General features: G+C 32.2%; 1 long non-coding RNA gene across 1 annotated transcript; it reads right to left on the reverse strand.

Moving 5' to 3' along the window:
- Positions 1 to 1,093: 1,093 nt before the first annotated feature.
- LOC111043248 lies at positions 1,094 to 9,616 on the reverse strand. Its single transcript, XR_002605553.2, has 4 exons — positions 9,485 to 9,616; positions 7,710 to 7,887; positions 5,474 to 5,635; positions 1,094 to 3,569 (listed from the first exon to the last, which is right to left on the reverse strand). It is a non-coding gene; the product is annotated as an uncharacterized LOC111043248 (long non-coding RNA).
- Between the last annotated feature and the right edge of the window lie 2,797 nt (positions 9,617 to 12,413).

Consider the following 12,413-nt stretch of genomic DNA (forward strand, 5'->3'; position numbering starts at 1 on the left):
AGAAAATAAAAATGCACGCGAATATCAAATAATATTATAATGTTTAGATTTGTCAACAATAACGTAGAAATCATGATAATTACGATGAAAAAATCACGATGATAGTCACAATCCTCGTAGAGTATGATTACACAAAGCCATCGACTTCAATTTTATTTCAATATTCTGATTTGAACTTGAGTTATGGATGATTTACGAAGCCTATTAAAAGCCTTTATGCTTGGCTAATTATTATTTCCGATCTTCAACGCATTAATCTGCTGTTCTTCTATTAAAAATTTAATGGTATCATAAAGAAAATTAAAGATCTTAACTAGTACTATAAACTTTATCCAATACTTCTTCCATTAAAAGCTATCATAAGAATTCATTGAAGAGAATAAAGATGCGCGCAATCACCAAATACCATACACGACTTTGATTTGTAAACAATAACTTAGAAAATATTATAGTTACAATGAAATAGTATATCACATTACTTGTAGAGCATGATTTGACAAAGCCATAGAAGTCAATTTAATTTTAATATGATGATTTGAACTTGAGTTATGAATTATTTACGAAGCCCGTGCAACATAGGGTTACCAGACCAGCCGGGCGAGGAAGGTCCATAAGGAGTTGGGGGGTTTGTCTCACTAGTCCGCTGTAGAACCGGTATTGGCAAGGCCACTCTATGGTTATATTCTATTCTCTCTGGTGCTAACTTGGAGATAGTTTTTCAAAAACATATTGTCTGTTTTGCAAAAGTTTCATAGAAATAAATTTATTTGTGAAGGATACGAGTGGGACAGTTTCATGCATGGTACACAAGACTCTCGACTTCGAGCTGGTGACATCCTGACCAAGTTGTCGGGGTGACACTCAGACATCTTACCGACTTGGAGTCCTCTCTCCAATCAATCAATCATCATCATCATCTTCTTCCTCTTCTCCCTTATTATTCTTCTTCATCTTTCTTTTCCTCTTTCTCTTTATCATCCTCCATCTCTAGGTTGTGTGGCATTCTAGACCGTCATCTTAGATGTGATGCACAGATCAATAGCCTATGTCGCAGATTAAAGTATCTAATTTTCAAATTCAATGGGATTGGTATGCTAATGAATGAAGATATTTCTCGCCTAATATATGTTGTATATGCACAGTCGGTGCTCCAATATGGTGGGTATAATAGCCAAGAACAATTCGGCCGTTCGGTATTTGAACACAGGCTCGTTAATGTCAATAACCGAATTTGCAAAGTTTCAGAATGGCAGACACCACCAAAAGAATTATCATTCAATTACTAAGGATTTACCAGCAATTGAGTAATATCTTGTATCCCATTATTCCTTCCATCTTATGAATTAATATTGCAACTTTACAACTGTAAATATACCTTAGTTACTTATTCATAAAAAACAAAATCTTCAAACTCTTAAATACCTTTTGGATACTTGGATGTCAAATTCTCAGTACATTATAGATTACAAATCTATGTTTAAGAAATGGAGGAAATTCGCATTTCAGTGCGTTCTACGGAAGACATGATAATAAGATTAGAAAAAACTACCCTTGTTCCTCAGTTCTACATGTTTTAATGTAAACATAATTTTTAAAATTATTAATAGAAAGTGAAAAGACGTATCAAAAAGTGTTTGCACTTTGGAGCTTACTGAATTCCCATGTATTGAAGTGAACTGGATACTTTCAGGATAAAGAGTCCTCAAATTGTCACCTGGTCATATGGGACATATATGAATCATATATTTATCTCATATTGATCAGGATTTTAGAGTTTTAATTTAGAAAGTTAATGAACAGTGTTTTTGTCTTTGAACAATTTTTGTCATCGACAGAAAGATTTTTCATTTTATTTGTTGTCAAAATCAATGTAGCTTCTCTTTTGTTTTTAATAACAAACGTGCCGCTTGTTCGACAGATAAAAATATGTACTGAAATGGCTTTCATGTTTGGCATTGACTGAGTTGTATTTAATACCCGAAATTTTTCTTTTGGTCGGGTGTGTGAGCTCGTTCGTTAGGACTGTGAGTAAGTCCGGCTGTTCTGGTGAAGGGGATAGATTTTGCTCTTGTTTTATAATACAGTTTTCCTGTCGCAGTTCGGGCAGTTTAAAGAGAATTGTATTATTGAATAGGACGGGATCTGAACCCATTTCATTAGATCAGTTATTTTGATTTTTTAATTAATAATTAACGCCGCGAAATACCAGTGGATGCCAAAGTGGGAAGCTATTTCAAAAAGGTAGGTGACTACTGAGTCATTGTTCTTAAATTTTTCATAACCACAAACATTGAATCCTCATTAGCAGCAAAGCGAGTAGCCCCTCAAATATTCATGTGATTATTATTATTTCGTAATTTCTAATTATAATTCTAATTTTGTAATAAATAATTTATTGTTTTGTTTTAAATATCAAAAACCTGTACGATCTTTTCTTGTGTTTTTTTTTCATTTTCCCACCCTTACAAAATGTCGCCTGCGCCAGGCCATAGAGGACTGAAATCAGTCCTCAAATGTCGCAGTTCTCGACTGTCGCGTCCCCGAAAAATGCTTCAAGTTCGATTTCAAGATGTCTTTATGCCAGAATTTATTGAAATGATGAATGAAAACTATCATAAACGTAGCTTGAATAAAAAAAATTATAACATGTGACGTGACTGGAGAGTCTGACTTCAATCAATTACTGTATTCGAATAATTTGAATTATAATATTATTCTAATAATTATAAATTATGATTAACTTCAACATACGAAATATTAACATATGTTAAAATATGAAACATTAACATATGTTAATTACAGTTAATTACATGTATGTTGATATGCAACATACAAACTATCTGAAAACATGATAGAAATGATAAAACTTCAAACATTCGGAATTAAATCTAGACATAGTGAGGTCCTCGTTATAAAGTCAGTGAAGAAAGATAGGACAACAGCATTGACGATTCTCTGCGTTGCCACTGCCTTCTATAGTAGATAGCTGATTCCTGTATATCTGAAGTAATATTATTCGTTCTTTCTTGTCTATAATAATCAATTATATTCTATTCTTCAATAAATATATTTTTCAATGATTTAATAAATTGTCATAATATTAAGATTGAACATTTTGGCAATTTCTAGATTGTTGAAAACCTATCTGGCAACGTTGTGGAGCTAGAGAAGGATAGCGCTATTTACTTTGTCTAATGAAAGACAAGGATAGCAACAGCAATGTTAATCAAGTGCTGACTTAATAAACATGGACCTCACTATAGTAGATACCCCATAGTAGTAAAGTAGATAGTGTCTCTGCTACATCCTTATAAATGTGAAAATTTTTTGCAACACGTTACCATATTGAAGCCATCCTTCCATGTGAAACGCGCAGAATCTGTTCGGTGATATTTCCAAAATAGTTTCTCCCAGAACGCCGGAAGATGAATGCACATCTGTGATGTCACCAACAGAAGTATCCTATGATGCCATCAACCAAAAGAATTCATGACGTCTCCTGAAGGTGGCACGTATGACGTCATCAGTCCAACTTCAATGAAGTCACCAATCCACAAACAGCTGCATCTCTGCAAGAAATGAACAAAATTTAATTCCTTCGTTATGTTATATTATAAGAAAGAAAATAATAGAACAAACTTGGAATAGAACGTTAGTAATCAACAAATAAACATCAACTAATCTGCAAAAAATAAACAGTATCTAATTCCTTCATCATGAAATATTATAAGGAAGAAAAAATTGAACAAACTTAATATACAACGGTAATCTATATAAATAAAAATCGAGCCTCAAATTTTGACATTCAATAACTTCTTTATGTGTACACCGAATTTGATGATTTTTTTAGTTGTGTTCATTATGTTCAGGATCAGGTTTATGGCCTATCAAATTTATAATCAGACTTCAGGACTCTTTCCTACGGTCCTTCAAAGTTTACATCTAAACCTTATGGGAGAAAACTTGTGAGCTGGCCACATACAGAAATAAAAATCAGCTGTTATAATCATTGCGTCATCCAACAGCCGTCGGTAGATAGTAGACAAAGAGTGTGTGCTGCTCCATAACCGCCCATGTATTTTATTCTAAACGCCCCGACTAAAAACAAAATGACTGTTCTGTGTGTAACCATCCAGCAGTGCGGCCTCAGGTTAAAGACTTGCTCTAAAGACATTGCTTTGTTTCGAATAAATGTGCTGTCTTCGGTGCTCGGAATTGATTAATTTTTAGTAGATTATTTATTTTGCAGTTGGAAAATTATCTATATAAATAAAATGCCGCATCGCGCCTCCTCAGGTGTGCATCCAGCTAAAGTTTGTCATGAGGTGCATCAAACTATTAGGCGGTATGAAGTTCGCCGGGCCAGCTAGTCAAAAAATGAACAGAAACCAAGGTATTAGAACCAGAATCTAGTAAATAGACCGGTGCTCGACGACAATACTCTCTGGCTTTATATTCGCATGAACAAAGATCACAATACTGTATAGCAGTGCATCGATCTCAAAGGAAAAAGACATAAAAATGCTCACAATAAGTTTGCTTTTGCAAGTAACCCACAAATCCAATAGAACTCAATAAATAGTACAGCATAAATTGGAAATGGGATAGTTTTGGGCATGAGCCTGGTGAGCCCATTCTCATGTCAAGTATTTTTGAACACAATGTGAAAAGTAAATAAATAAAACTTACTCAAGCATAAAACAAATATACAAGATGAAAGTTGCATAGTTTTCGTTGTCGATTAAGCAGCGTTTAATATACTTTGGGACACACAATAAGCTTGACGCTTGACGTGTGAGGTTCTTTGCTTTGAGCCTATGCATCTATGAATCCGTCCCTTCAATAGTATCTTACGACACAAGGACGGGAAGGGGACTTTTGCAGTCCAGAATAATGTTTCATTCGAGCACTGCAAAAGACATTCACGACCAAGTAACGTACACTATTTTTTGTCATAATACTCTATATCCAAATAGGCATGCGCTCTGAAGGATTAGGCCGACCCTCCTTCTACTCACACACACAAGCGCAGTCTCCTTTTGTGTGTGTGAGTAAAGGGACCGTCCACCGTCTTCCACCTGGAGCGCTGAAGGTGGTTTTTTGTATCAGTTTTGCTGTTGTTATTTCGGAACTAGGAAACATACTCGACTGTAAAGAGTTTCATTACAGTAGAGTATGCTGTAATGAGAATCATAAGTTTAAATGTGGACCTCAGAGACAGTTTACACAAAGTATGACAATGCACAATGACAACTCATATACTATGATATAAACATTCATTCAAATGCTTTCAAGTTTATAGTGTGATTAGTGATGTATAATCCCCGGGAATTTAAGATCGAGAAAATATTCCCAAAAAATCATAAATTCCCGGTACTTGAGGAAATTTATGATTTCTTTCATCTTAAAGGAATATTCAAAGCATATTCATATAATCTGTAATTGTATACTCAAATGTATAAAATTAATTCACCTCTTTATTTTTAGCAACGGCCATTTTTTCCTGTCGGTTTGTTTATGGCGGTTTAAAAGTTGAATTTTGATAAAATTCTTCTATCCTTTGCTCCCGCATAGCGATCCGTCCATAGCTGCCTCCCGCCTCTGGGTTGGCGGGAGAATTTATGATTTCTTTAATCTAAAATTACCAAAAAATACGTTTTCTGTTACACAAGATCTCAATCATCTGTTGTACAACAGATTTATGTAAGAAATATAAGGATGAATAACTTAAAAAATTGTAATTAGTTCAAAGAAAACAGTAATTTGAAGTTCATAGACTGATCATTTTTATGAAAGGAGAAATGAGCACTCAATAAAATGTTCTAAAACATTTAATTGTATACCACTATTATCATGCTACTTTCATGTCTTACAAGTTGAATCAGATTTATTTATTTACACAATAAATGCCTGTAAATCAGGTAAACAAAGTCAAATAAAAATTGAGAGTAATTTCACTTTCATTGCATGATTTTATTCAATTTCTCTGCACAAAAATAATTGAACCCCTAAATAAATTAGAGTAGAATATAAATCCAAAAATTAGAAATGATAAAATACAGCAAAATAGGCTCAACTGAAATTAGAACATACTCAAGTTTAGTTTAACTCAATATTGAAAAGAGAATAATTCCACAGCTCACAACCTTTCAAGAGTCATTAATAAGCAAGTCTTGTATTGTATTTTTTGTAGTTGTTAACTTGTTCACTTCTAAACAATATTTAAATATATTTTAATGATCTGAAAAATAATACCAGACAACTTATGAACTGAAACAAAAAACTGAATTGATTCAAGCCACTTGAACACACATAGATTTTTTGACGTTCGATTTTTGCCGTCCTTATGATTTCTAACAGATTGAACGGAACTTGGCAAACACATGAACACATCATCTGTTTGGCAATTTATGTTCAAACAAATAGAATTCATAAGGACGGCAGAAAATCGTACGTCCAGAAATCAATGTGTGTGTAACTAGCCGTGCGTTTTTCATGTGTTTTGTGAGATCAATGAAAATGAAATGAACTCAAAAAATTAAATGTGGATATATATTCAGAAATTTCTGACCAATTAAGCAGAATTTGCACACACCAGTGACAGTGAAAGTTACCGAATTGGATTATTCATACTTTCCAAGCCGTGATAAGTTCAATCAAAACTGATGGAAATAACATTTTCACTGTCTAGGAATCAGCTCAATCAATGTAATAATTGTGTTATGGAAAATAACACATCATATTGTTTAATCTGTAATGGTAGCAGCTGATAAATTTGAAAATTGGTGAACTAGAACCCCATAAAATGGCGATTTTGCAATGCATCACGGGATTGTCTCATGACTTGTATTTATAGACCTTGGTCTTAGCTTCTCAATTGTTTTCAATAGAAAAATACACGAACCAATATCAACTTTATACACGAAATTTATACACTTTTTAGTACAAAAATGTATAAATTCAACCTTCCGACAGTGGGGCTGTTTTTTTTTTTTTTTTTTTTTTTTTTTGCTGCACAAAACTATTGAATGCGGTGGTGTCAGTGAATGAGTCACCTATGCATTCCAAAACTTTCTCCCCATCACGAAGTTGCAGTATCAACCGAGCAATGGTTAAGTCTTCAGGTGCCATTTAGTAGCGACAGTGCACAAGCTGTGATAGGGAAAGACTGTATACTGGGACTGTAAACGAACCAATAACACAAAATTGATGGCTCTGCTTGATGTACCTTTTTGGGCTACGAAATGATAATCATCCATATGTTTATAGGCGTAAAGTAATCCAATGAGATGGGAATAGTAATTATACAATTAATATGTTTTGACAGTGAACAGAGTAGGCTACATAACACTTAGAAAATTGGATGATATAAAAATTACAACACGCGACTGCTCGTGTGATGGAGTAGGGCGCGACTACCGGAAGGTTAAGGATATTGAACATTGAACACAGTGTTGAATTACAAGACCAACCAGGTAATTCGAACATTCTAATCAAATAGTGCATTGTTAAAAACCTAGTAATGTGAGAAGGCAACCTCAAACTCACAGTCAATATTTCAAAGCTGTGAAATTTCAATATCAAAAGTTGTGAACATATAGGTGTTAGATTACAAGTAGACTCAATGTACAATAGAATATAAGTTTGTGAGAAACATAATAAAATTAACACAATGTAAGTGTGAGATATAGATTAATTTTGCATATTACCTGTTTCAAGAGTAGTAAAAATGTTTCAAGATGAGTGTAACATAGGTCTAATTGTAGTATGCAAGATGAACTGGATCTATTATTACATGAATCGAAGAGAATCATGTTCATAGCCTTTCAGTCCGACACAGCATACAGATTGGTAGGTAATTTCGTAGAGTAAAAACCATGTTACATACTGGAAATAAAAACGAATCGATAAAAACAAAGGACGTAGGCTACATTAATATACTTTACAGGCAACTATACACAGATAATAATATACTCTCAAGTTTTTTTGCAATGAATTTGACAAATTATTACGACCGCTAGATTTGTTCACAACAGTGACTGAAAAGTAGAAATATAGGCTAGTTCCCATTGGATTATTCCCATGCAGCGAGTATGAATAACCTCATTAGAACTTAAGGGAATTATATTTTCACTGTTTACTGTTGTTGACGAATCCAGCTTATAACAATAGACATTTAAATGCTGATCACAACTAACTGTCAAAGTTCACATATACTCATTTTATTGTTGTTAGATTTTTAATTTAATTCACAATAGCCTAAATTAAGATACATTTAGAATTGAATTTAACCTTCAGTTCGATTAGGCCTAAATAAAAAATAAATAAGCTTTACTGACATTCTTTACAGAACAAAAGCCGCTCATTCGAGGTAAATAATACTGTAAATGAATATAAAAAACAATAGCTCTTTTTTTAAACGGTGGAGGAGTGTGAAGGGAATCCCTTCATGGCTACCATTCACAGAAAAAGTTTGTTATCTTGTTAATGTTTAGTCAGTAATGTTCAAGTTTTATTAAAGAAACGTTCAATTTAGGCAGTGGAATTTTTCATTTTTATTTTAGCGTTGTCAGTTCCTTACATAAACATACTCAAAATTTTCAGGTGTGCCGTTAGGTTAGGCTAGGTTCCGGTTGGAAGAACTCAGGAGGATATTATCTGTTCAAGTTCTGTCTGTTCAACACCTTAATGGAAAAATGTATTCATTGTTAATTTTATGAAACAGTACAAGTACAACCCCAATCTCAAATCAGGTAAGTAATATCAAGATCATCAATTCGACAACAGAAGGAGTATAATTTGATTAATAATTGAACCAAAATCCAATTTCGAACATGGGCATACTGGTACCGGTAGGCTACGCTTATAAATTAAAAACTATTATTGGAATTGATTATTCTATAAACTTTTAATAGCTTGATAAAATAGAAATCGGAAAACTTGGAAAAATATCACCAGTAAAAAGTTTTCAAACGTATTGAATGCACGCCTGAATGCGTTTTTAACAGTCTGTTTTTAGATTTTAGAAACAACAGTGAAAAAAGTTTTATCCGAATTGGAATATACAAAAATAAATTGAGGGAATTATTAATAGAAAACAATAATACTATAAAGTATCAAAGGCTATTTTCTAGAGTGATCAAGACAAAACGCTTTGTGTGAACAAGACAAAACGCTTGTGTGACCAAGACAAAACGCTTTGTATAAACAAGACAAACGAGATAGGCTATTTCAGTTACGCCATTTTTTAATGAACTGGACAAAATATTACCAAATTAACATGAAGAAAAAACAAAAATTGATAGGCATTAACATCATAATTTACATTTTAAATTGTAGTATATATTTCTTTAAAACATTGATAAAATGCAGGTAAGCTAGTATCCTGGACTAAAGTGTAGATTATGTTCAACTTTAATTTATAAATGTGAAAGCCTATCGATATTGTAGGACTAGAATTGATATTGAAAATGAGACAACTCACCAGTAATTTGTTCTTTCCTTCTTTAATGAAACAACACCGGGAATAATAGATAAATATACAAGACTTGGAAAATCCAACGATGCAACCGGCGAACGGCCATGTTACATGTTCGTTCCACCATGAAATAGGAAGTAGCCAGTCAAAACTTCGAAACGAAAGGAAGCCACAATGTCGCCAACTCACCATTAAAAAATACAAAAGAAGGTTTTACATTTGTGTTTGAAATCATTGTTTATTGATTTACCTAAATATTCCTTAAATGAGCAGAGACGAATAAATGGATGATATCCTTGGATTGAAAATATTATCTCTTTTCCTCTTGCAAAGGAGTTTTTATTATCTGGAAGCAACAAAATGATTTGATAGATTCTCCGATATAAGATTTGACCGTTTGAATGTTTCCGAAAGTAATTTGGTAAACTATAGTGAGGTCCACGTTATAATGGTAGTGTATAATTGACAATACTGTTGCTATCCTTTTCTATCATACAACAAAACAGATAGCGCTATCTCTCTCTAGCTTTGCGATGTCTGTTTTCCAGAATATTTTTTTTTCACTTTTGACAGTGACAGTACAAAAGTAGACAAAGAATTATCAGCCACCATTTTTTTCTTCATTCTATCAAAATACTTTAGTACACAAGTCGTATAATTGATTTAAAATGTATTTTTGAATCAATTAAATAATTTTTAGACATTACCGTATGAGAAACACAAATTAAAATACCTGAAATGACATTTTAAAAGTAGATAACTAACCATCCTAGACTTCATCCATGCTTCAGTTAGCCTACACATATAGGTTAGACCTACTACCGGGATAAATAATATTGAAAGGTTATTTCAGAATTATTTCCATTGGAATTACTTATTTTTAATAGGATTTCTATTTTTATTTTATTTTTAAAAGAAATTGGAATAGAATTCCTACCAAATAACTTAATTTCTGTTGTTTTGGAATTCAGACTGGTGTATCACAGCTTTTTAAAATAGCCACCATTTCAGGTTTGTATAAAAATATGATCTCAGTTATGGAAGCAAAGTTTTGAATCAAATTATGAAAAATATATATTCTTGATTGATTTGACATTAAATTGATTGATTTATCAAGGAAATTATAATTATTATTAGATCAAATTTAATGGGATATATTGAGTATCAGCTGTGTACACTCAGTGGCAAAATGGAGAGACTTGGCAACGTTTATCTCCTCCATTTCTTCATTGCCATTATAACGTGGACCTCACTATGATTTAATATTTTATTAACTCATGCTGAGGTAATATTAAAATATCCAAAAGGGTCACCTTATTCATTAAACCATCAACATTATGATGTATTATTTACATACGGTATTATGAGTCTATTGAATATTTTCTATCACTAACGTTTTCTTCTTGTGACTCATTTTTTTGAAAATTTCCTTTCTTGGTTAATTATTATTGAGCAATTATGAATACTTCTCTAAATCTAATTCTTTCAGTTCATACAACTGTCATTATTATTATATTATGGAGATCTTAAAAGGTTCTTACGACATTTATGTGATAAATATAAGATATTATTTTATGATTACTCCTAATTTGTAAACTGTCATATTATGTCAAGTGAGAAAAAAAACAATAACTGAATTCCCATTGTTTTATTATACTCATTGCTACATATTGCTACACAATACAATTAAATGATTATTAATGTATCAATACATTATTTTCTACTAAAGATTTTCAACTATTTTTCTTTCTATATAATTTGAATTAAAAATAATTATTTTGAGAATCTTAATTAAAATGCGAACCTCATGAAAAATTCGAATCTTCCAGATTTCGCTTATATTTGGGCTATGCATAGAGGTTGACCTAACAAGAAGTGTCGTGCTATAATATGAGACGTTTTGCTACAATACAGAGTGAGTTATTCACTCAAACATAAAATATTACCTCCACTCTCAGATCAGAAAAGTCACTCATCTTCAAATGCTTATAACTCAAGAACAGGAGTGAATTTGGCCAATGTGATGACATATTATTGTTCCTCTCATCAAGTACTATCATTCCTGAGAGTTTGAGCGAATTAATTGTAGACCATTTTTGCAAAAATCCATGATGTTTTTTTATTCATGGATTTCATGAAAAATGCTAATCTACCTACCAGATTTAGTTGGGCTATGGATAGAGGTTGACCTGACAAGTGTCGTGCTATAATATGAGACTTTTTGCTACAATACAGGGTGAGTTATTCAATCAAACATAAAATATTACCTCCACTCTCAGATCAGAAAAGTCACTCATCTTCAAATGCTTATAACTCAAGAATAGGAGTGAAATCCACCAATATGATGACATAATTATTGTTCCTCATTTGAAAAGAAAGAAATACAATAAAATTATGATGATAGAATATAATATATTTATTTTATTCAATAATAATACAGAATCATCCATACAGTTTAACATCGTCGTCAAGTCGGTACAATCATTACATATTATAAGTTGGCAATTCAGTTTCAAAACTTTACATAGATAACTTAAAAATCTAGGTAATGTTCTGGGTAGCTGTCTTATGATTCAAATGAGTTGTCAGTTCATTCAATAATTTGACACCAATATCAGTAGTTTTTTTCTCATGGGGAGGAAGTCTATTAGACTGAACAGTAAGATTGTTCCTATTTCTAGTATTATTTATTTATTCATGTACAATATTATAACTATTATATGAGAAGGCACAACCGGCTTATGCCAAAAACTGTCCCTTATCAAATTTATAATACAGTCCAAATCAAAATCTAGGTTAAGCTACTACTCTATCACTTTATTAAAATAACAATTTACACTTCAGAAAACAAACAAATCTTCAATTAAAAATAGATATAATAAATAACTAAATTTATAGAATTAGAAACAATCATTCAATAAATCTAAATTTCGAA

This window comes from Nilaparvata lugens, chromosome X (genome assembly GCF_014356525.2).
Source record: "Nilaparvata lugens isolate BPH chromosome X, ASM1435652v1, whole genome shotgun sequence".
NCBI lineage: Eukaryota > Metazoa > Arthropoda > Insecta > Hemiptera > Delphacidae > Nilaparvata > Nilaparvata lugens.